General features: G+C 41.9%; 1 protein-coding gene across 5 annotated transcripts in view; it reads right to left on the reverse strand.

Annotated features, from left to right (window-relative positions):
* Window positions 1-19,801, reverse strand: part of PPM1B (protein phosphatase, Mg2+/Mn2+ dependent 1B) — a 68,503-nt gene extending 48,702 nt beyond the window's left edge. The window contains exons 1-3 of one of the 5 annotated variants that reach the window (XM_069852653.1): window positions 19,578-19,651; window positions 4,895-5,003; window positions 2,675-3,022 (exon numbers count right to left, since the gene is read on the reverse strand). The gene's annotated coding sequence lies outside the window, so the exon portion shown is untranslated. Of the gene's footprint in view, window positions 1-2,674; window positions 3,023-4,894; window positions 5,004-19,577 lie in introns of all 5 variants that reach the window. The other 4 variants (XM_069852650.1, XM_069852649.1, XM_069852651.1 and 1 more) reach the window with 4 other exon arrangements.
* Between the last annotated feature and the right edge of the window lie 5,386 nt (window positions 19,802-25,187).

Consider the following 25,187-nt stretch of genomic DNA (forward strand, 5'->3'; position numbering starts at 1 on the left):
AGCAGTATTGAAGAGCATCCAGAGTCAAGAAGAGCAAGGTGTTTGCAGACTGTGGTATTATTCAAATTCAGAAGTAACCTAGCAAATAAAATTTCTCTCTTGATTATGCAGTAGCTAAGCTTTTCAAGAAAATTTCTGAAGTGTAAGACCATAACAAACTCTTACAAGAACCAGTTGTCAGGAAAATCAGAGAAAGCAACAGATTTTAGATCAGTTATTCCTGTAGCATGAATGCTGTTGTGGTTTAACCCTAATCAGCAATAGTACCATGCAGCTGCTTATTCACACACTACATACTCCCACAGTGGGATGGGGAGGATGACTGGAAAAAAAGGAAAACTCATGGGCTGAGATAAAAACAGTTTAATAGGACAGCAAAAAGAAGAGATACTGATGACAATAATAACAATAGATGCAAAATAAGCAATGCACAACACAATTGCTCACCACCTGCAGAGACTCATGCCCAGCCTGTCTGGAGCAGCAGTTCCTGAGCAATGAATCCTGGCCCGCAGCCAACTACCCATTTATATATTGAATATGATGTTATGTGGTATTGAATATCCCTTTGGCCAGCTTGGGTCAGCAGCCTGGCTACGCTCACTCCCAACTTCTTGTACACCTGCTCACCAGAGGACAGAAAACTGAAAGAGTCTTTGATTTCACAGCAACAATTAAAAACATTAGTATATCATCAACATTCTTCTCCTCTCCTACTAACACAGCAGCTTCTGGGAAGAAAATTAATTCTGTCCAATCCTAAGCCAGGCAGCATATACATTTGGATAACAAATATCCTTCAAAATATTGTAGGATAAAGAGGTAAGAAATCTGGCATAATTGTCTACTTCCATTGTTAAGACAGCAAAGATGATTAAGCTCTGAAATTTTAAGACGCTCCAGCTGCAGGATATAGTCAGGAAGTTTGACAGTTCTCAAAGGATTGATAGCATTGTGAGTCTCTCAGAGGAAATGTTCACAAAAGAGAAGAACAGTTTCTCTGCAGAAGGCTATCTTGACCAATTCTTCTCTGAGCAATACTCAGTGATTTTTAAGCCAGCTAACAGCTAGAGTTCCCAAAGGTTAATTTTAATCTGGATAGAGAATCTCACCTTAGCATCTAGTGGCTAGCAATGCATTGAGAACAAGTCAGCTTTTGAATCACCTTGGTACTACCATTGAAGTCAATAGGTTTTTTTATCCTCAATAGCACATCTTATATTTCTGCTGCTTATGACTGAAAAAAGCTTAAACCTGTTTTCTACAACATGCCTTTCTGTACAGACCCTGTATTTAAAGTAAACATCCCACAAAGAATTCTCAAAGGATCCCAATTTGTCTACCAGGGGAATTAAGCCATCACAATATATGCGTGACAACTAATCCCTGTCTTACATGTAAAATACACATAGCCTTAAGTGGGATCACAAGTATATAAAAAAATTAGAAGGAATTTAAACTCCACAAAGTGGAGTGAAAAACAAGCAAAAAGATCAAAATTACAGTAGCATCGGGTACAGAAAACACAGCAAGAACTCCCTAATGCTGATACGTTTGTCAATGACAGAAATCACGTTGTATCAAATCTACAAGGTATAACAAGAGTGGTTTTTTACTTCTTTACATATGATACTGATGATTAGGGGAAGGACTTCCCCTCTCTCCAAAAGGGTTCTCATTCTTCCCTTATCTTCTAAGGTTAAGTCTTCAGATACATGTGAACTAAAACTGAGCCATCATAGCAGATTAAAAAACCTTGGACACCCCTGATGTTACTGCACAGGCAGTTACAGGAGGCATAAATTCTCTGCCACACTACTTAACCACATGGATCTAGTTGTGTTTTTTTTAAGCCCTGTAACCACTGGATAGGTTTATGCACAAAAGGAGTTAAATTAAATGCAAAAAAGTCATTCAACATCATAATAAAATCACCTACACATTCAAATCAGTGACATAAGAACAGCAGAACTACAAGCTGCCAAATATTAACACTTACTATGTGACAGGCATTTTAATGTTTACTGCAAAGCACACAACTTGGAAAGAGATAATTCAAGCATCTGTTATGTCAACTAACAGCCTACACACAATCTTCCAAAAGGACTAATTAAAACAGTACAGGAACTGAAAGCTCCAAATAGGAATTGTTAAAATACACAGTTATTTTTATACCTCAATCACAGTTTTAGAACAGATTTTTTTCAATAGTCTCTTCCATGTTAAGAATTTTTTTCTGCCTACTAGCAAAGTTACTTCAGTAGCAGTACTGCATTAGCATGAAGAAAATGAGCACTTAGTGGAACTGATATGGCTCATGTCAAATAGGGCATATCATAACTCAAAGCACTTTTAAGGCAGTTCAACGCTTAAGAGAAGCGGCTGATCCTACATGATATGTAATTATATACTCCTATACTGTTATTGTAACAGGATCAATATACCTGTAATTCCAGGATATATACTATTCAATCCACAGTATGCTATAGAAAGTCAGGTTTCAGATCACAGATGGCTTGTCAGACTACTTCAGAGAACACAGTACTCCCCCCTGCACTTTTAATGCATGGTCTACTTTTCCATCAGGCTAGAGAAACTTCTTAAGAAATAGTCTGAAATCTAATTAAAAAAATACCATCGCTAGGAACTGCAGAGCAAAGCAAATTTCCATTACCTTTTCCTCTGGCAGCAGCCTCCAGTATCGTTGCCGGGACACATGGAATCTTTGTCAGGTGTCTGCATTGAGGCTATCTGAACTGCTTCACTTGTCATCTAAACAGAGGAGTACTTGGCAAGAAGCAGCCATTTGGCAACTTGCAAGCTTAAATACTCAAAGTTCTGTCCAATCAGTACTGCAACTTCAGTTTCACAATAAATCACTTTGACTCGCTTTCAATCAATACAGTTTAAACTCTTGCTTTGCAATATCTACTTCAATGCTGAAGTTCCAGATATATCTATTGAGTAAAAACTGTTTTACTTTTGCCACTATGCAAGTATCACAATAGGTGTCGGACTATACCTGTAAAAATTCAAAGGGCAATTTTATCAGTAAGAATGTTAAAACCAACATGCAAGACGACCATGCCAGTTTTCAAGAAATCAATATTAGAGGATGCTTAAGGGCATTACAGGCAGTAAAGGGAATAATGATAGGTCTACGTAGACTTGACAGCAAAAAGACTTCCAGGAAGCAAGCATGTTAATAATTCAACATTCATTTTATGCTACTCAGATCATACATCAGCTGTAGGCAAATTTGGATAACACAGATTAAGACACCATCTCCAGCTCCACCACAGGTTACTGCTCCTGTAGTCTTGCTGGCTGCAAGACACACCCTTTCTCGGTGATGGGAACATCTTAACGCAAAGATACATAAAGAAACCACATCAGTGGTAGTAAAGGGGCAAGCACCCTAACTCTGTCATCCCATTAATAGAGGCAAAGTATCAAGATATTTTAAAGCTATTTCTATCTTCCAAGGCTCACATTTCAGCCTTGCTGCTTCACTACATGTGAAACTTAACTTGCATATATCCTATACAAGGTCTAACAAACTATCTGGATTACACAAATAAAAAAATAACACCAAGGCACACAAATCAATATTCTTAAGCATTCAGGCCTTTTCAGAATGACAACTGAACGCATCTGATCGATTTAGCAGTTTAAAAAGAAAAGTAGACATTCAGCTTGGGGATTACACAGATAATTCAGTAAAACCTACTATATAAAAAAAGAACCACAGAGCCACACCAATTAGAAATAGGTACATGAATAGAAGACGGCTGATCTGAACCTCCAAATAGGTCCTAAATTCAGTGCAATGAGTGCCAATTTCAGTAGGTTTCCACCCCTCCAAAACTGAAGAGCTAGCCTTAGGTAACCATCTGCCTACATTAAGTGCTACTTGTACTTTTCAGTCCACAAAACACCTCCTACCTCCTTCTGAGTGACTGCATCTGAGTATCTTCACCATCTGTTCTACGGCTGGATATCACGGCCTTGTATTCCCCTTCCCACACAAACTACTGTCCCTGTAAGGTATAGCCATGTGCCTCTCCCTTCTCTCCAACCCCTTTTTCAGCTCCTCTTTTTGATGGCCATGAACACAATGCTAGCCCAGTCAACAGGGCAGTCCAACATTGTCCCCAAGACTGGTCCCACTGGAGGAAATTCTACTTTGTCTGCTGCAGGTTTTATCCCCCCAGTCCTTGTTATATCCTCTACTCTTCCCTGGGGGTGGTGTGGCAATGACACAATAAACGTCAAACATTTTGTTAAACTGAAGGCAATGGTATTGCTCTACTGAACAATGCTAATGGCTCTTACCACTTCATCAGTGCTCTAGCTTGCAGACAGATGACCACTGTGTGTGTGCTTGAAGCTATGGCGTTAGTGAAAGAAATGCATCTACCATTCCTTCTAAAACACAGCAAACCTGCCCTATGACTCTCAATTATTTCCTGATACCTTGAAATTGACTGGAAAGGTCACTCAAGAGCTATAATGCTGCATTCCAAAGAAATTACAAGCTCAGCACAGAACCTTAAAGTAAACTAAAAGAAGTTACAAAGACACTTCCCATTTAGTAAGACATTCCATTTTATACCATGCAACTTAGCATATCAGTTTTTATAAGTAGAAACACCTATGCTACCTGAGAGCTTTGCATAGCAAACATTAGTTATATGTCACAACCTACTTAACTACTTTAGTTAAACAGCTAGCTTATATGCATCTGATCATTAGTTTACCTCCACAGAATTATGCAGAAGTATTTAACGCTTAATATTCGTATTACACAAGAAGCAAAGAACTCAGTACCACTTTGCAAGTCTCAGTATTCATGCTTTTTTCATCTGATCATGGACAATTTTAAAAGTCTTACCTTGAATGTAGTACAAAAGTCAAATTTCTTCCATATCTTTGCCCTTCTGATAAAGAATCACATCAGAGACTCTTCCTTGCATAACATGGGTGAAAAAGAGTCTGTGAGTCTGAAAGTAGTAAGATGGAAGAATTGACTAATTTCTCTCCTAGTTCAACACCATATTCATTAAGATCAAGAACTGCTTAATAGAAACTTCTAGACTGGAACCAATAAAATACATGAACCCCTGGAAATGGCCATGTTAGTCAAGAAATTCCTGCTTGTTTAAGGTAACGCAGCAAAAGATAAACTTTTTGAATGCCTTTCACTTCTTAAGAGATAAAAGCATGAAGTGATCTAAGTTACACCATTTAAATGGCCACTGCTTGCCCCCACAAAAACCGCTATCAATATACGCCACACCTTCACAGAAGTGTAAGCAAATCCATTTCCAAGCCAGGAATATGTGCACTCATGTGACAAGAGAGGAACACGCACACATGTTTAAGTGGAGAGAGGATGGTAAAGCCTGGCATAGTAATGCAATTATTTACAAGAATATATCCAGATCCTGGGCTCAAGGGAAAAGAAAGACTAAAAGTTGAGATTCAAACTCATTGTGAAGCATAGAAACCATGACAAAGAAGCCTGCTACTAGCTGCTAGAGATTGCTTTAAAAGGAAAAGTATAAACACATCTGACTACTCACCAAAATTATCTCGGTTACAAGAAAGAACCAAGTTGCTTTTTGCCCAGCCTCAGGAAAAGGGTTATCACAGTTAAACCCACCACGGATATGCCAACACACAATTTCTGCAGCACATATCTAGCTAAAGCTTTCTCTGTTTAAGATGTCTACAGGTATCATCTAGAATTTCAGCTTCTTTTCTTAGGCCTGGACAAAAAGATAAATGAACCAATCTCAGAGAAACTGAAAATGAGCTTCCTTTTCCAGTATCTTTCTTTCAAGTAACTAATGCTTAAAATAAAAAATAATCAACAAAAGTAACTGATTATGTTCAAGCTATTTTATTTAGCAACACTAGAAATAAATGTCACTAATACAAGGAATCAAGCTTCCAAAAAACCAAAAGGTATTGATTATTTTGGCTATTTATATGCTTCCATGGGTGACTCATCAAAGAAAACTTCAGAGTGGAGAGGACCTGCAAGGTCCTTCAGTCCGATTTCCCTCTCAAAGTGCAGTCAATGCTGAACTTGGTCATAGTTGCTCAGGACTTTATCCACTCAGGTTTTGATAACCGCCACAGAGGTTTGCAGGTTACCTCTATAACCTCTCAATCAGCCTTACAGTAAAAAATTTTCAACATTTATCCAGCTGTTTTAACTTATGGCCATCGCCTTGTTTCCCCCATGTATCTCAGTAAAGAGACTGGTTCCATCTTCTTGGTGCCCAATCCTCTATACCAGATGTTTGTTATAAGTAAGGTGCCTCCTAAGCATCTCTTCTTTGGAGTAAACTGTGCAACAAAAGGCATTAGCTCCCTGATCCTCCTGATGGACTTGCCCCAAGTTTATCAATATTGTTCTTGGTGGAGATAAGGAAAATGAGAGCAAAACTGGACATAGTATTAGAGATGCAGTCTGGGAACACCTGGAACAAGCGCCAACTAAAGGGGAATAAATCTGTTTGTTTTCATCACTACCAGAGTGAACTGCCGACTTCATTTAGCTTACTGTTCATCAGAACCAGGTCCTTCTCTGTAGCACTGCAGGAAAGTTAACAGTCCTGGAAGCAGGACTTGGCATATGCCCTTGCTGAACTTCATACAGGCCCATTCCTCTAGCTTTCATAGTACTTCAGGGTGGCTGTCCTGCTTTTGAGCCACTCAGTTCTGTGTCTACCACATACCGAATGAACATGCACTCCAACTCCTCCTCTGGGTCATTGATAAAACATTAGAAAAAGAATAGGCCGCCAACAGGCACTTGAGAAGCTTGTAGCAACTGCTATCCAGCCAAAGTATGAACCATCAGCCACCCTTTGAGATGACTCTTCAACCAGTTTTCACTTGTATAGTCACCCTCCCATTCAGACTGTAAACAGAGCCCATTGTGGTACACTGCAAAGAGCCTTGCTACGGTCCAAGTAAAAATATATCCACTGCTCTCCACTCAGCTAAAGACCTAGTCATTTGACAGAAGGCAGTCATGTTGGTCAAGCATGACCGACTCATGGCAAAGCCATGCTATTTCCAGTCATCATCTTTTTCACAGGCCCAGAAGTCTTTTGCCACAGGTTGATATAAACTACTTATCGGTAGTGCTATCCAAGTAAAGCAGTATCTAACACTTATCAAGTGAAATAGAAAGCTTGCTTTATTATGTAACATATCAGGGACGCCTGAAACCATGAACAGGAACCATCTCTAGGGTTCAACAATTTGCAGAATTCAAATGCTCCTAAGTCTCTATATAAGAACACTGTGCATAACAGTAAGCAGGTCTCAACAAGTGAACACAGCCATCAAACAACTGAGTTCCTGGCTATTTTTCAAGACATCTGGCAACAAGACAGCAATAGTATAGGTTATAATAGGAAAAACTTGGTGCTCATAACTCTAGCTAAAATTTATTACAGAAACTGGTGGCAGAGAAAGAGATGAGAAAGGAGTGGAAAAGAACAGAAGTGGCCAAGAAAACGTAACCTTTTCAATATGAACACAGAGTTTCCGTAATTGAATACATCTTTTCAGATGTTTTTAACTTCTCTCAGGCTATATTGAAAGCAAATCCACCTTAATAAGACCTCTGAACTTGAACAAATTTGAGAACTCCTAGACACAAAACCTGTCAGTGCCTGACAAACAACTGCATACTCTAGTCTCTACATGTGATGACACTGCATGCTTCACCCAAAATACCCCACAGTTTCTTCGCAGTTCCCCAAAAAATTTACTCTCTGCTTCAAGCATAAAAGATACTCTAGCTCCACATTAAGCAGTGAACAATGCCAACAGCACAGCAGATGAGCAGAAGCAGTCCTCTCATCCCCCAAGGCAATTTGCAAACGTGACAAAAGGCACAGAAAAACAGCTTGACTTGCTCAGGAACTTTCTGACAAACTCCTTACCGTGACCTTTGCTAAGTATTTGGTTAAGTATTTGTTTCTGCTGTATTCTCACGTGCCTACGGAATAAAGACATTCTTGTCAGCAAGTGCTGATATTCAATTAAACTGGAACGGCTGCTGTGAAGGGAGTCACATCAACATCTGTAGTAGGCATTTAGGGAAAAACCAAAAGAAGTGATGGACATTTTAATTTAGTTATAATAGAGGCTTTAGTGTCAATATTTAATTGCATGTTCTTTCACTTCAGAATTGCAACATGGCTGATGACACTGCTACCACTGTCACAGTTATGTGACTTCCAGTATGGTCTTCATTTCATCAGCAATAACATACAAAGTAAACTTAGGACTTCCACTCGCAAGACACGTCATCAGGTATCCAAACCATTAGGGTTAAGAACCGATACTAATAACTACACCTTAAAAGAACCTCCTTTGAAACATCTCAGGGTGCTGTCTTGCAAGAAGTTATGTAAGCTAAACTGTAACTGCTGTAACCCCACCTCCTGACATGGGTACTTCCTACTCCAACTTTTGCAACAGTAGTTGCTCTCATATCCTCATGCAGCAAGCTGATTCAAGAATCCAACTAAAAAAAAAAAAAAATTAACCTCAGCAACAGACACTCAACACAGCACATAACTCTCTCACCACGAGACAGCCAAGTATCAGCATGAGAAGGAAAAGGAGCACATGGCCAGAGGCAGAAGACTACAGAAATAGCGCAGCACTAACATACTTGGGGGGTAATTACATGAGAACCTCTTCCTTAATGAAACAGCCAAAATTATGAGTTAGTTACAGAAGCAACTGCCTGAGTGCATGCAGAGGCCTAACAAGAACTCTTCTTCTGTACTGTATCAACACCGAAAAGTGATGAAAAAACAAATTATTCTAAGGACCTTGAACTAAAAAGGGAAATTCCAGATGCTCACCAACTAGGCAGCATGTAGTAGAAAGCTGTTTGGGCAGAGGGAATGAACTCCTCATAACAAAGAGACAAAACCAAAGCTATATTGTGTACATTAAGGAAGCCAGCTTCCAAGATGTTACATCCATTATTTTTAAACAGCTGCAATGAAATAACAGTGTCTTGCTGCTAAAGGAAGCAGATGCCTCTAGTATCCAGCAATCTCACTGCTGTAGTATTATATTTAGTGACCAGAAACAAGAAATTCAGAATTAAAAACTCAGCTTCAACTGAATCACATGCTAGCTACTTCTTTAACTGTGCTAGGTTTACCTTTGTCCTGTCCTTAAGGTTTTGAAGACACTACCCTTAGGCACTTGAACCAAACAAGCTTTACGGCTTCCCCCACTTAATGGAAAAATTATTCTGGGTCACATTGGCCAATTCTAATTCTTGTTGACTTCTCCGAACATGGCAGTTTAGTCCAAGTACACCTTTTCAGTCACCTAAAGACCTTCTAGGAATCTTAGCTTCCTCAGTGACAGTGATCCGAGTCTACCATTTCTAGGAGACCTTAAATACATAATAAGAATAGACCATACCATACATTAATTTTTCATCTATCAACAGGACTTTTTACACAGTTCAGAGACAGGGGAAAAAAACAACAAAGCAAACACTTCTACACAATTCAGGACAACGCACTATAGACTAAAGTGTCTCCCATTTCCTCCCAACTTTTTTCAAGAAGGGACATAACAAGAGAAACCACACATCAATAAAAAATAAGAAGAGAGAATGACAACTAATATAAATAACCTCCTCCCCATCTCATCCAGCAATATAGATGTCAGTGATCAACCTCCACTTGTTGGTTTTTACCAATGGCAGTGACAGAGTCATGATACCCCTGAAAAGCAAATAACTGCAGCAGGTTAGTGGCAGACAGCAGAACTTGGTAATAAAAGGTTGCACATCCGCTGATAAAAATCTTTCATATGATCAACAGACAAACGAACAGAAAACAGAATCCTGTCATAACAGAATAAGGAAAATTACTCCTCAATGAACAGTGTGCTTTGCCTACTCAACTATTCTCTGGATTAGCTTAAGTTCTCAGTGAATCTATTACTTCAGTTCTTTAAAAAGCACTTCTGTCTCACTAAGAAGACCCCATTTTGTTTCTTCTGCCTCATTTCAGTTTATGTCTTGCAGTTAACAGTATCAGACTTTGATCCAAGGAAAGGAGAGGATAAATACTAAGTGGAAAGTATCAATGGTTCTGAAAACAGAACAAAGTAAACTGCATGGAATAAAGTCTGCTCACAGGTAGTCCAGGTTCACCCACTATTTTTGTACTAGCAATAGCTAAAGAAAATTATCAGAAAGAAGATAAACAGCACAAAAGGATGATGGATATTCCAATACAGTCTTAGAGGACCATTACTTACTTTAAAAAGACTTCAAGCACAAATCTGACAATTCCTGACAGATCTAAGCTGCCATGTCTGCTTTGCAAGTAAGTGTTTCTGTTTTAATCACTGCTTCAATAAACAAATAAACAAGACATATGTAGGAAGGGATAATATGGAGAAACATACTAAGAGGTTTCCCACAATAGCTTCATATTCTTTGTGCAACTGATAACAACCAGGCTTCCAGTCTGGACAAACCTTAAGATACCTTTCAAAAAAAATTAATTAGCTCAGCTACGGAATTGCTATTCCAAGTTTTTCCTTATACAAACCACATTTGAATGTGGTAACCCTAAACAAAATGAAACAACAGTGAAAAAAGATCGCTTCACCTAGTAACTGACTAGTACTTTCCCTGCACGGAGACCTACTTTCCCTCTGTACAGATTCAGTAATATGGAAAACTTGAAATTGAAACCGCATAATCATTAAGTATATCTGAAAGTATTTTTCATGGGAAATATTTTTCCAAATATAAATTAATAAAGGGTTTAAAAAATACAATTGCAGAGTACTTACGCCAGTGATATCTTTTTGATTGAGTTGAATTCTATTCCCTGACATTGGCAACAGCAGTGCACAAGCTCACTTCAAGAATCCTGAACTATACTGGAATTCTATTTCTTCCCCTCTGACTCTGTAAGTCACACCTCATTTCACTTCATGTTAACAAAAAAACAATCACACATCAGAAATTGTTTTGACAGCTTCCCTCCAAAAGTCAGGTAAGTTGACAGTGTTCCTTTTTTCTTTTAATTAAAACAATACTGCAACAATAGTCACAAACACATAGTAAGCTGTTACAGTTTACAACAGCTGTTATTTTGATTTCAGTAGAGAAGTTCTTATCTAGCACAGAATTACTTGTGTTTGGTGCACTCTAGTTAAGAAAGTAAGAATTCATCTTATTGAATGTAATGTTACAAGCTTGATACTGATCTTCAACAGCTCTGGACCTCTTTCACTCTTACATTCAAATATAGTCATAAAACATATTCAGAATAAGGCAAACTAAGGGGAAAAAGCAGGATACAAAATATCAATGTCATGTTGGCAGAATCCTAACAATGTTTTTCTTCCATACCACACACAAGCCCAACTATTATTTAAATGTTAAAAACATGAAAATGTTAAACTATACCTTCAACATTTATAAAAAATAAACAGATGAACTCTCAAGGCCTGCCTACAGAGGAGTCTGCACAGCTATCCACCTCTAGCAAATGCTGAAACATCCTCTTTTCAATGCCAACATCCACAAAAGTGGTATGCTTGTCTTTTCCTTGATCCCACAAATTACTATTAAAAGAGAGTCACCTTAAACTTCTTCCAGTTTCTTTACATTGTAAGAGATGCACAGAATCTAAAGGTGGGTTGTTTGGAAAACCTCCCAAAAAAGAAGCAATTGCTATTATTAAAACATTTTTTAAATGACTGAATGCCTATGAACTTCTAGGTTATCTTTTAAAAAGCAGTTGAAATCGTGGTGCACTTACAGAGGATTTACATAACAGGTTTCACACAGGCCCCTCCCCCCCTTCTCTAGCTATTGTTTTCACAAGATTGTGCATAAACCTGCAAATAGTAGGGGGTTTGTACATAAACAAAATGAAAACAATCTTCTGATAGTTTAGAAAAAGCACTCAGAGTAACATAATAAGCCACAACCTAGACTTTGGATTATTCCAATCAACTCATCCACCAGCCTAAGCACTCAGTAAGAAAAAGAGCAGGAGAGAGATTCTCAGAGAAAAGAAAAAGTGAAACAAAAAAATCCCCTGTTGTAATACGTCTCCTGAAAAACTTGTAAATAGACAGAAAATGTGACAAGCTAGGAAATGGATAAACCTCACAGCTGAGGAGTCAGTTTGATACACTAGTAGTGGGTAGTAGTCCCACAATTACTGGATAACACTCACTACCTGTAGATCCTACCTGTAATTAGACACTGTTAATAACCTCCTTAAAGGTGTCACTTCAGTTCTCATTGACAACACCCAACGTGAGACACTGGTGAGTCTTACAGACTGTATTGTGCACTGGGGCTCTATTGAGATAGATGGAGGTTCTTCACCTTTAAGATACAGGACTGATCACTACCTAAGCAAGTCAATGGACTGCATCCGTTAGGTCTGGATTCAAGTTTTAGAACAGCTAAAAAGAAAAGCACGTCATGACTGTCTTGAATGCACACACTGAAGAAGCGTACTCTCTTCTTGAAAAATCAGCTATAAACTTTTCTCTAGTGCTCAAGAGAGAATTAAACTTAATGCTAGACAGTGGAAACCAGTGCCTGAAACTAGTGCCATATCTGAGGTCTTTTGTGCACAAACTGGTAGGCAGAGTATCTTTAGACCAGGATGAGATTCTCCTGTTTGGAATCAGAACACATAAAACAAGTATTTTATTACTACACTAGGAAAATGAAGAGCAGGAGCAAAAAGGACACAAGAAACTGAGTAACACCTGTACTAGATTCACCTTTCATAACTTTACTAGAAGCTCTCTGAAGTCAGTGCTTTGAGTATAGGCCTATTTAAAACAGAAGCAAAAGGAACGATTTCTGTAGTGTTATACAGTGAAGACAGACCTCTCTGAACTCAGCTTGCAGTACTACATAGCTTCAATACAGTACTTCTCCTATGAGAAGTTTCAAAGCACATTAGAGTTTCAGCAGCTTTTCAAGGTCACAAGGGTTGAGAAACACAAGTCCCTGCCCTCTCCAATTTCTAATCCACCACCCGCAAAATCCAATCTACCTGTACTCCAGAGGCTTCAATACATTATTCATTTTCAAAACCTCTATTCACTTCTCTCCTAGAGTCATGGTCCAAAACTACCATATGTGGTAGCAGTGCATATTACAGTATGTATTACAAAAGGCTACAATGTACATCAAAGGCAACTTTACACCTGCCTATGCCTATATAGAGGTGGTTTAATAAACATGTTGGATACTTCAAAGATTTTTTCCTGTCCTATGGAGGAGAGACTTTTTTGCACCCATTAAGAAATTGCCATTAGGAACACCACTTCCTACTAACAGATACGCTACCTGAAATGTTGGGGGGGGAATACTTTTAATTCTTAAAGAAATTTAAAATAGTGGTAAATACAAGAAGGCAGCAAAACAAGAAATACTATTAGTGGAAAATGAATAAAATACAACTTTAGAAAGCCAAGCAACAGTTCTGCCCAACCTCTAACTCCCCAACTTCTATTGAAACTGACCATAATTCAGAAGTTAACACAAGGGTAAGTATTTCAGAGATAATCAGGTCTTATGAGTTTTATGGAAACTAACAGCAAAATCAAGGAGAGACATCCAAATTAGTACCCCTTGAGGACAAGCAGAGGAAGAGTTCAGGTAGTCTTACCAATAAGAGCTTCCCATACAGGACAGATAGTGCCCCAAACACATGAAAATACTTCCAAAGCTCACAATACAACATACCCAGAAAAATCCAACCACAAGTGAAAAGCCACAGGAAGTCAGGTTTCATCACCTGTTGCTCACACAGCTAGTTCCATTCTTGATTAACCAAAGTAAAAACATGAAAGAACTACTTTCCAGAATTTACTGTAGTTTTAACACGAGTCATTTTCACACAATTTCAAAACTAGGGACAATAATTTGGGAACAGATATTCAGTTACCACTCAAGATAAACAATCCTTGTTCCCAGAGCAGCTAGATAATTTCTGCAGTCCTGATAACAGCACTTTGGAGGAAGAATCCTTACCCCTGCATAGCTCAACACCCTTTACGAGGATAGGTCTATCCTCAACTTAAGCGGCCAATGCACACCTAATTAGTCCTAAAAAGGAGGACTGCACTGTGAATTTGTGTTGTTTTTTCCTGGAGCAGCTGTAGCAGCAGTGTCTCACCACTCATTCACTTTTGCTCCCACTCCTTTACAGTTAGGAGTATCAAGAGCTAGTGGGATACATCTAGGAAAGTTCTCTGAATAAAGTTAAAAACACCCGTGATCTACGCACCTCATGCATCACCTACATCTACTGTTTTAGAAAACTTTTTAAACAACACTGAAAAAAACAGCCTAATAACCCACATCAATGGCTCCACTGTGGCTGGTGACAGGAAAAGAGTAGCAGCATGTGCTCGATAATGCTTTATATTACTTGCACATCAGCTTAACCAACAAAGCTGCCCAGATAAGAGGTTTTTTTGTTTTAAATAAGCTGACCAACATATTATTCATTGTTTCAGTTTTCCACTTGAATCAAAACATCAGTTCTTTACAAATAGTTCCATCATTGGAGATCTGTTCTCTACAGTCACCAATTTTTCTCTTGCTATACAAAATTTTAAATATGGGATCATGAGTTTTGAACAAATAATGCCTGGCTTGAGCAGATCAGAAGAGCTGGTGAGAATAAGTCAGCATTGTATGAATAAATTACAATACCGTTACCTTCTCTACACATCATCATCTTACTTCATTAACTCCTTGATAAAAACAATTAATTCCAATACTAACAATGCAGAGCCACATGTGCTCTGCACTCAGTAAAGGTCAACTTCCTACTCTGAGGTGCAGACGCAGAAGTAGGACTACTGAAGAAGCTTTCTGTTAACAGGCTAATCCCCTGAAATCTGCAAAGAAAGCCCCGATGCTTTCCTTTGTGACTTAAGTGCAAGTTTCTGATCATTGACTTGTCATTGTCATACACACTGAAAAGCCATCTCCAGTCCCATAGTCTGAAATATCCTTAAGCCACGGTTTTGAGCTGAATTCCAGTTAACTCTTGGAAAAATAGATTTAAGCATCTAGTTCTACTATTTATTCAAAAGAAAACTCAATGTAAAGGTTATTTCCCAACAAAGGGAAAACCTACGCCATGAGACAGTAACGTACTAACATCATAAAATGATGTGTTGAAGTAAAATTAAAGAGAAACTCATGGTGCATGGGGAGAGTTGTGGGTGGGTGAGTTATTTTCCCTAGCAGAACAATTCCTGGGCCTGAATATTTTCCTCCAAAATTATAAGAAAATCTTGTTGTCTATCAAGATACAAAGTTTTCATTTTTATCATTTTCTACATTGAAACACCTTGGTCCCTTCTCTCCCATTGTAAGGGTTTCTAAGAGCCAGAAGACTAATTCAACCTACACTCGCTGGCAACCCTAACATCATGCCAATAGTATCTCAAGAAGTTGAAATCAGCTCAGTTGTTTCTTACCATCTCACACAAAGCTTTTCAGATCAGTTTTCTTTTGGAATGATGCTCATCAATTCTTCAGAATTTTTACTCGACTTTAGCACATGATACATGCATAAATCTCTAAGACTTATTTGCCAAATTTTAAGCAGTTTGACCAAAGTATCCCACGCTACATATTTTTCATTGTCCACACAAACAATTTCCCTTTTCTGGGCTTTTAACTGGATAACGTGGCTATTTTTTTTTTTAATTAAGAACCTGCGATGACTTGTCCGGACTTAGAAATTAAAATATCTGAAGATTATATGCATTCTAGACATACTGAAGACCAGGGTTAAATCAGACTCTTGAAGTTTCATACAACATTTATTCTGCATTCACAGTGCTAACAAACAGTGAGGAAAATGTCACAGCTCACACCCTGTACAACCATAAGCCAAATCTTGAAGATGATCAAGCATAAACTGAAGCACAGAATGAATGGAATCTAGAGCTTGGATTCTTTCCCCACAGCCTTTTCATTCACCTGTGCTTGCAAAAAACAATAGTTAGCTAGCTATCTCCTGGTGCTGACCAGAACAGAACAGCTACCTACCACTTGCTAAGTCAGCAGGCCTTTGTGACAGATTTAAGCATTTCTACTGGATTCATGAACCAAGCCACTATCAAATGATTAATTTCCCTGTTTAGTGAGGTTTTTTTGGGGAAAACAAAACAAAACCAACAAACCCCTCCCCATCCCCATGAGGAACATTATGGTCGCATTTAGCTCAGCATGCCGCAGTTTGCTTCATTCAAGATGGACAGCCCTCTCTGAATATTCTTCTATGTGCAACCCCATCCCTTGCTGCAGTCTAAATCAACCCTGCTCCAAAGAGTCGTATTGATTATTACAATACCTCACAGAGGCAATTTTTTACATCCAATATTAAGTGGATTTTTACTGCCCTTCCTTTTTTGTAATACGGAGGCCCACATTCATGTAAGAAACATTCACTATTCTCAGTCATCCACTCCAAGAGCAATAGTTCTTGACACCAAGCACGTTAAAAGGCTATGTTCAACATACAGATTTCACAAGCTTTAATTTCAGTTGCGATGGCTTTATATTTTTGCGAGAGCCTCAAGTTTAGAAGTCAGAAGCAGACATTAGTAATTACCAGTGGAAAGTGTAAGTGAACAATGATAATTCCACATCAGACACAAAGGAACTGGATTATCCAGGGTAACTACAATAAGGCTGCTCTCTTTTCTTCCTCTAGTTCCCAACCTCATTAACTGACCACCTCACAGCTACTACAATAAAAATGGGTTCTACGCACACTCTGTACAACCCTCTCTACACATTAATTCTATTTCCCTCATCCTGATGTTATATGCCTTAACTAAATCACTATCCTACATAGTAACTTCCTGTAAATATCCTCACAGAACAAGAGATGGGATATTGCCTAAACATATACTACATACTAACAAAATCCTGTAAAACATGGGATACACACGTGCTATTTTTCCTCATTTACAACTGATCCAAACAGCTTTCCATTCTAAACCTCTTTTCACAGCTCTCTGGCCCTCAAATGTTTATGCACTAACCCTTTTTCAAACATAACCATATGCTCAGTACAAAATACTTCATACCTTCTGGACACGTGCACTCATTCTAGCCCCTGGGTCCACACATATACATGGGGCTCGTCTACATCACATTAAGTGCTTTAGGTAGCTGCTGACCTGTAAAGACCTTTATGAGTGCTAGTTCCAGCAAAAGTTTACCCTTAAAAGTCAGTGGACAACTTACCAGTGGAAAAGACAGAACAAAACAAACAAGCCTTAACAGCACTATTCTGTAGTATTCTATTCCACTATTCTGTAGCCTCCCTTAATCTGACAGTATTCACCACAGTTACAAATTCCCTCATCTCCATTCACCATTTTAGTTTCCACTGACTTTCACAACTACAAAATACTTTTCTAGCTACTAAGAGGAGAAAACAATCCCACAGCCTCCCACCTGCTCAGGACAGACCCATGACCCCAGTCCCAGTTCATCATCCCTCTCTCACACTATTTCAACCTTTCATAGCCTCAGCCAAAAAAGCCTGCCACCTCTTTCCATGCAGAGACTAGAGTTCCCACTAACTCAGCAACAGGAAAACTCCAGCTCCCCTTTAGCACAAATACCATTCCCCCAGTACACACATGTATACACAGCCTAACATAATCTTCCCCCTGTATATGCATAATCTCCACGAATTCATCTTACCCCCCTTTTCAAACGTACACAAACTTTGCAAAAGAATTCCATCATTCACTTCTACTTCTAAATATCCACCCAACCCCCTTACTTTCTTACAATTCATGGTGAACTCTGGAAATTTATCCACAAGAACAGCGCATTGATGCCCTTATAGACAAAAATTTACACTGCCTGGCATCTGGCACAGATACAGATACCTACAGTTCTACAGCTCCCCAAGACACACATAGATTTTTCTCCAAACAGCACCATCACAACCCTAACACACTGCACCTGCTACATGTTTTCCAATTTGTACCCCACAGCTTAGATAACAAATACCCAGGCCTTACATTTCATAACAGGCAAGACATCAATTCACAGCTCATCTCACATTCCCAGGACACAGACCGTTTTGCTTGCTGCCCTAACTTCTCTCAACACACAAAAAACAAGGCTCACGCAGCCAGTGACAGCCAGGCATCTCTCTCTCAACTCTCTGTGAACAGCAGACAAACCAACTCACAAGAAGTATGAACATGCATGCCTTTCTGTCCACACATCGTCTCATATTACACATGAAAGTCTTTGCACATTAAGTATAACCACAGCGGCCACCAAACAAAACAAGTTCAGAACCTTGTAGCAACCTGTTACCACTGTGCCTGTAAGATGTACATAGGCTTACCACCCAAATCCTCCCCCTTCCACAACACTTCGAAGCTGGCCAACTCACCACTTTACTTCTCATAACACTCACAGGGTTGTTTACCTATCACTCCTAAATCCATATGCCGTTGTACCACAATTTCTACATACAGGGAGTTTCACCTACCATCTGCATCCTCACGGTACAAACATACTCCTCAACCTACCACAGCACACAAAACAACGCACATTTTTCCAGTTGCCTCCAGTCCATTAAAATGACTCCCTCCCTTTGACCAGATACAAATTACAGTAAAAACGCCTCCACGTTTACATCTACTGGGTTCGCAGAGCCAGCTGGCTCTAAACTGTAAGAGTGAGCTGTGTTTAACTTAGAATCATAGAATGACAGAATGATTTGGGTTGGAAGGGACCTTAATGATCATCCAGTTCCAACTCCTCTGCCATGGGCAGTGACACCTCCCACCAGACCAGGCTGCCCAAGGCCCCATCCAACCTGGCCTTGAACACCTCCAGGGATGGGGCACCCACGACTTCTGTGGGCAACCTGCTCCAACGCCTCAGCACCCCTCACCGTAAGGAATTTCTTCCTAAGATTTAGTCTAAATTCCATCCCCCATGCCCCCCGCGCTCTAATTTAAAACCATAAACTCCTTTCCCCGCCCATAGCTGCACCCCACACCCCACCGGCTCTGCTCCTCACGAGCCTCCCCACTAGGAGCTTCTCCTTCTTCCCCTGGCGCCGGTGCCTCCCCCCACCGCGGGCGGGTAAACACGGTGCCCCCGCCACTCCCCCGGCCGCAGCCAATGCACGTGCGCGGCCCCCGCCCGCTCCCCGCCCCGCTCCCCGCGCGGGGCCCGCCCCGCCGCCTCTCCCCGCCCCCCTCCGCGCGCGGGGGCTGGGCCGCTGCACCCCCCCCCATCAACCGTGCTGCAAGGAGGGCGGGCGGCCCCCACCCCTGGTAACACCAGCGGCCTCGGCTACGAGCCCGTGTCACCGCGGCCCCTTCTTCTCCCTTTTCCCCCCCCCGAGCGGGGGCCGGGCCTACGCCGCGGAGCCCACTGCCTGCTGGCTTCCCGTCCCCGCCTCTGCGCCCCACCGCCGGCCCTGACCCCCCACCGCCTCTACCTGCGGGCGAGCACCGGCGGCCGGGCAGCTCCGGTCAGGCCCGGTGCGAAATGGTGGTGGGGGCGGGATGGGGGGGGGGAGGGGGGCGACGTAGAGAGGGGGGAGTCGTCTCGTGCCCTCAGGCTCGCGCCGCCCCGCGCTGGCCGCCGCTGGCCGCGGTCGCCGCCAGCCGCGCGGACATGTTGGGAGCCCCCGTCCCAAAGGCCGCCGCTGGGCCCGCCCTCTCCCCGCCGCGCACGTCACAGCGCCCCGGGCGGGGCGCGGCCGCTCGGACACGCCTCCCCCCGCGCTCCCCGGGGCCGCGCCCCTTCCCTCCTACATGACCATTGGCTGCCGCCGCCGTCGCTCGGGGAGCCACGCCCCCTCTCGCTGCTCATTGGTCAACCCTTTCGCCGCTCATGCACCGCCCCCGCCCCCTGATTGGGCAGCGCCCCCTCTGCTTTGTGACTATTGGCTGCGGCTCGTGTCAGTCAAGGAGCTCCTGCACGGGCTCCGTCGTGCTCTGCGTTTTGTGTTTTTATTTCCTCACGGAGTGACGGAGGCGGCTGTCAGAGAGCGCCCTCCCCGCCTCCCTCCCGCCTCCACCACATCCTTTCCCTTCCGGCGCGGTTTGCCTGCAGGCCACTGGCTCCCCGCGCCGCCAGTCCCGCAGCCGCGGCTGAACGAAGTGGGCGTGAATGGGCCGGCGGGCGCCTCCTCCTCATTGGCCGCCACCCCTGCTACTAAAAGCGGGGCCGGCGGCTGCTCGAGGGGAAGCCGCTCCGCATGGCGATTGGTCACGGAGGGGGAAGGAGGGAGCAGTGCGAGGCCTCCCTCCCCCGTAGCCCCCAGGGGGAGGGGAAGCATGGGGGAGCGTTAAATACCCGTATGTTCGCGCGATTACGTCACCGCTAACCAATCACGGAGCGCGGTGGCCGCGAGCGGATAGGCGGGGCTTCGAAGGGCGGAAGTGGCCGCGAGGGGGGGTGGGGCTTTGCTGAGCGGAAGTGGCGGGCCCGGGGGAGGGGGGGCGGCTGTCTTTACCATAGCGGTGAATGAGGTTGGAGGCGGCTCCGGTTCTCGGCGTTACGGGCTTCGGGCGCCGTGCCCACCCCCTTCAACCCTCACTCAGGGGATGGGCGAGAGTGCCCGAAGGAGGTCTCTCTTTTCCTTTCTGCTGCTGGGGCTGCTGGAGAGGCGCCGTCTGGGAAAGAGCGGGAGGCCCAGGGGCGATGGACCCCAGGAGGATCCCCCTTTCCCCTCTTGATCTGGGATCAGCCCCCGGGTAAAGGGCTGGGGAGCAAGTCCTACGAGGAGCGGCTGAGGGAACTGGGGTGATTTAGTCTGGAGAAGAGGAGGCTGAGGGGAGGCCTTATTGCTCTAGAAAAATAATCCTGTTGTGTGCCTGTGTGGAACAGTGGGAGAGAGCGCCAGCTCTGGAAGGGAAATCTCTTGTCTTTTTCAGGGTCAGCGCTGAAAGGAGGTGCGGGATAAGTGGGTGCTGGTCTCTTCTCCTAAGTGATGAGAGGGAATGTCTGGGAGCAGAGGCATTACCTTAGAGGAGTGTTTGCAGGAACTGTGTCTGCAGGAGGTAAAAGCGCTGAGGTCTCACAGGCTGCATGTCAGAGATCTGTAGAGCTAAGGTGAAGAGGCCCTCTGATTTGTCTGCTTGTGCAGTACAAGTCAGAATTTTTCCAGTTATCATAGCTTTTTTCCGTATATCAAATGGTCAGTGCACAAAATGAGAGGGAGAATTGTAAATCGGGCCCGTCATTGCAAGATCCAGAGGAAGAGTGACAAAGCTGCTGGAGGACATCTTATGAGGAGTGGCCAAGGGAACTGGGGTGGTTAAGCCTCTGGTTTGCCTCCTTGTATAATACAGGGCAGAATTTCTCCAGTTATCCTAGTTTTATTCCATATATCAAGTGGTCAACGCATGACACGAGAGGGAGAATTGTAGTTTGGGCCCTTCATTACAAGAGGGACATTGAGATCTTGGAGCATGTCCAGAGAAGAGCAATGAAGTTGGTGAAGGGGCTGGAGAATAAGTCTTATGAGGAGTGGCTGAGGGAACTGGGATTGTTCAGCCTTGAGAAGAGGACACTGAGGGGGGACCTTATCACTGTCTACGACTGCCTGAAAGGAGGTTGTAGTGAGGTGGGTGCTGGTCTCTTCACCCAAGTGATAGGTGACAGGATGAGAGGGAAAGGCCTCAAGCTGTCTACAGCAGGTTCGGATTGGATGCTAGGAAAAATTTCTTCACTGAAAAGGTCATCGGATACTGGCACGGCCTGCCCAGGGAGGTGGTGGTGTCAACATCCTGGAAGGCATTTAAAAGACTGGTAGGTAAAGTGCTTAGGGATGTGATTTGGTAGTGGGCAGGTACAGCTGGGCTTGGTGATCTCAAAGGTCTTTTCCAACCTAGGGATTCTATGTTTTTATTTATCCATCTGTCTTTTCTGGAGTGTTCGTAAAGGAGCTGGCCCTGAAAAAGACAGGAACTTTCCCTTCTGCAGTTGGCACACTCCCACTCTTCCACTTAGGCACACTATAGGATTATTTTTCCAGGCTCTCCAGAGTCATGTCCACAGGACAGAAAAATGCTATGCAGCTTTTAGCTTTAAGGTCATCTGCTCTGCCACTCACATTAGAAAATCTTTGCACAGAGTTCTGGAGCACTTTGAGCTCAGGCAACTGATGCAACTGCAACTCTAAGTTAGAGCTGAAGCTTTGCTTTGTTTGGGTTCAAGTACATCAAATTTACTATGAGAAGATGGGAAAGGTGCCTGCAGTGTAATAGTGCTGCATCCCATACCTCTCTACCAGTTGATAGAGTTGATTGAGAATGAAACCTAGATTGCCTCAGCACAGGCACTTAGGAGCAAGTTCAGAAACAGCCAGAAAACTGAGACTGTGGTTAACCTTCTGTTATAGAAAACTTGCTCACAGACAAGCTAATTTGAGTGCCCAGACCCAGCTGCCAATCAACCTAGTTAACTTCACAGCGTCCTCATGATCTGGGACTCAAGATACTTTTACATATCTAGCTAGGGATTTTTCTTTTTTTTGGCTGTTCCTCAGGCTTACATCTCGTAGCCATTTTAACACAATTCATGTATTATTAAAGCGATGACAAATGTGGCTAAAAATCACTGTATCTTCAGGTTGATGAATGTAAACTTCGTTCAGCCAAGGTAAATCTCGGATTTCTTAAAAAATAGTTTTTATTTCAAGTGATTCACCAGGAATTTTTGGAGAGCCTGCCCCTCTTTAAAGACTGCAGCAGGTACAGAACTGGGCTGTAATTTTACCAGGTCTCTGTTTACACCCTCTACTTTTCTTTTGGGCTACTTGCCAGAGAGATACCATAGGTAGCATTAGATAATTTTCTTCAGTATGGCCAGGGTATACTCAGCTGCTACTGATTCCTCCATCAGCGTTCTTCCCACAGTGACTGCTAAAACCCAAACTGCACACAAATATTGAAGGAAATCACAAGTTAGGCTATCTATTGTCATTCAGACCTTCTAACTCTGCCTTTATCCTTGCTCCTAGGTTTGACACTTTGTTTTTATCCCCTCCATTTCACCTTCAGCTCTAACTGCATGTGTAATTTTTTTAACAAATTTAGAAAAATATAAAATATCTTATGACATCACCTCAGTACCAGTACAACATTTACAGATTTGACTTCCCAAAATAATAAGTATTACCCTACATAATTTCTAACGTAGTAAATCACATCCCCTATTGCTTCTCAAGCATGATCTGCTTAAATGTTAGAAATTTAAAAATCTGCACCCTGCACACGAGTCCTTAACCCAGTGTAAACCTGATCACTAAACAGTGTGCATATCTGGCTGGTTTATGTGGGCTGAAACTAAACGCTGGCATTGCTCAAGAGATGTGTGTGGCAAGAGGCAAGCAGCAAATGACAGGCAGCAGGGGCAGTGGGTAAGGTAATAAGTAGGTGAAATAATGGCTGTATGTGGCAATGTGCAGTTAATGGCTAATCTAGAGATTTTTGTGCCTTTTTGTGGCTGGCCTCAGTTGAGCTTCATGTAAGATTACTGCAGCAAGATATTTGTTTGTGACAATATATGCGTACTGGATTGACAGTAATGTGTGTATTCCTGAAAGTGCTTGCATTTTTTAATATGTGCAATGCCATCTGATTCTTAGTGGTGATGAAAATAACTATGAACTATAGAAATGCTAATCAATAAATGAGAAATAGATTGTGCAGGATAACGGTAATTTGAAAACAACTTCATTTGATGCTACATTTAAGAGGAATGAAAGTGAGTCCTTACCATACAGAGTTTTTACTATTCCCATTTTTTTAATGTTCTGTTGTTATTGGTGAACAGATTTGTCCTTTGAATCTCAAGAATTAAATTCGCTTCATGTTCAAGTGAATGAGCTATAAAACAGGCCATGACAAAATATCTAAATTTGAGAAGGTACTCAGTCTGGCAGGATTTTTACATTGCTATCTTGAGTTTTACCTCTGTTTTTGAGCCTTAAAAAACTTAACTTTTCTTCTGAAGCATGTATCTCTCATAGTGTTTTACCTGGCCTTCACACTGGATTGTGGCAGCTGCTCTAGTTTCACAAGAAAACGTTCTCAGACACTGACAATATTCATGGTCCATGAATGTTTTTTATCTGCAAAGCAAACAAGCTCTTTAATTTTCAGCTGAGTTACTTCCCATGGAAATGAATTCACTACACAACTGTAGTTAAGTTCTTGACCACTTCCCTGTGTACCGCTTCTAGATTACACCATCTGTGAAGAAAGGAAGGAAATCACCACAGATAATAAGGTCATCTTCATATTAAGAAATTACTAGAGTAAATTTGGAAAGATTCATGTAATATTTTGTGTTGGTTCTGCTCAACAAGAGGAAGATTAAATGCCAATACAGCAAAGTGGAATAGGAAGGATGTGGGATGGGTAGAAACAAAAAAGACAGATACAAACAAAGGAAAAGAACAAGTAATGTTAATGCATCCAAACAAAATACTGGAAAGTGGTTATACCATATTGGTTAGCATCAATGTATTTTTGGAAAAGAAGGTTACAGAGCATACTGAGGGGAGAGGGCTGCGAGATCATTGCAGACCCCTGGATATGTTTTGGAGGTAGCTAGGAAACTATATTATTAAAGAGGTGGTACTGACTGGATGCAAAGAACCAGTCAGTAAGATTTCAAATTCCCAGTTAATAGCTTGGGGAATATGTGCTACTCATTACTGGGACCAGACAATCTGGACTGTGGCAGTCAATAAACTCCTCCTCTGAACTGTCACTGAGCTTGCAAGAAGTAAAGCTTTTGGATGATTCAATAATGTGCCCTTGAAGGCCTGACTGTAGGTAATGACCCTGGAGCAGGTGATCACAAGTTGTGTGATGAAAGGTCAGGGAGAATGAAAGTAGGACATACTCTGTTTCAGAAGGACAAACTGTGATAGATGAAGGGACCTGGCAATAAAGTCAGCTTGTACAGTGAAAATAGAAATTTGAATGTGGAATAAGCCTTAGGTATCTTAAAATCAAAACTGCTAATTCCATTGAGATTCTGCATCTCACACAAGGAAAAAAGAGGTAGAGGTAGGGATTTCAAGGCA

The sequence above is a fragment of the Phaenicophaeus curvirostris genome, chromosome 2 (assembly GCF_032191515.1).
Source record: "Phaenicophaeus curvirostris isolate KB17595 chromosome 2, BPBGC_Pcur_1.0, whole genome shotgun sequence".
NCBI classification, from domain to species: Eukaryota; Metazoa; Chordata; class Aves; order Cuculiformes; family Cuculidae; genus Phaenicophaeus; species Phaenicophaeus curvirostris.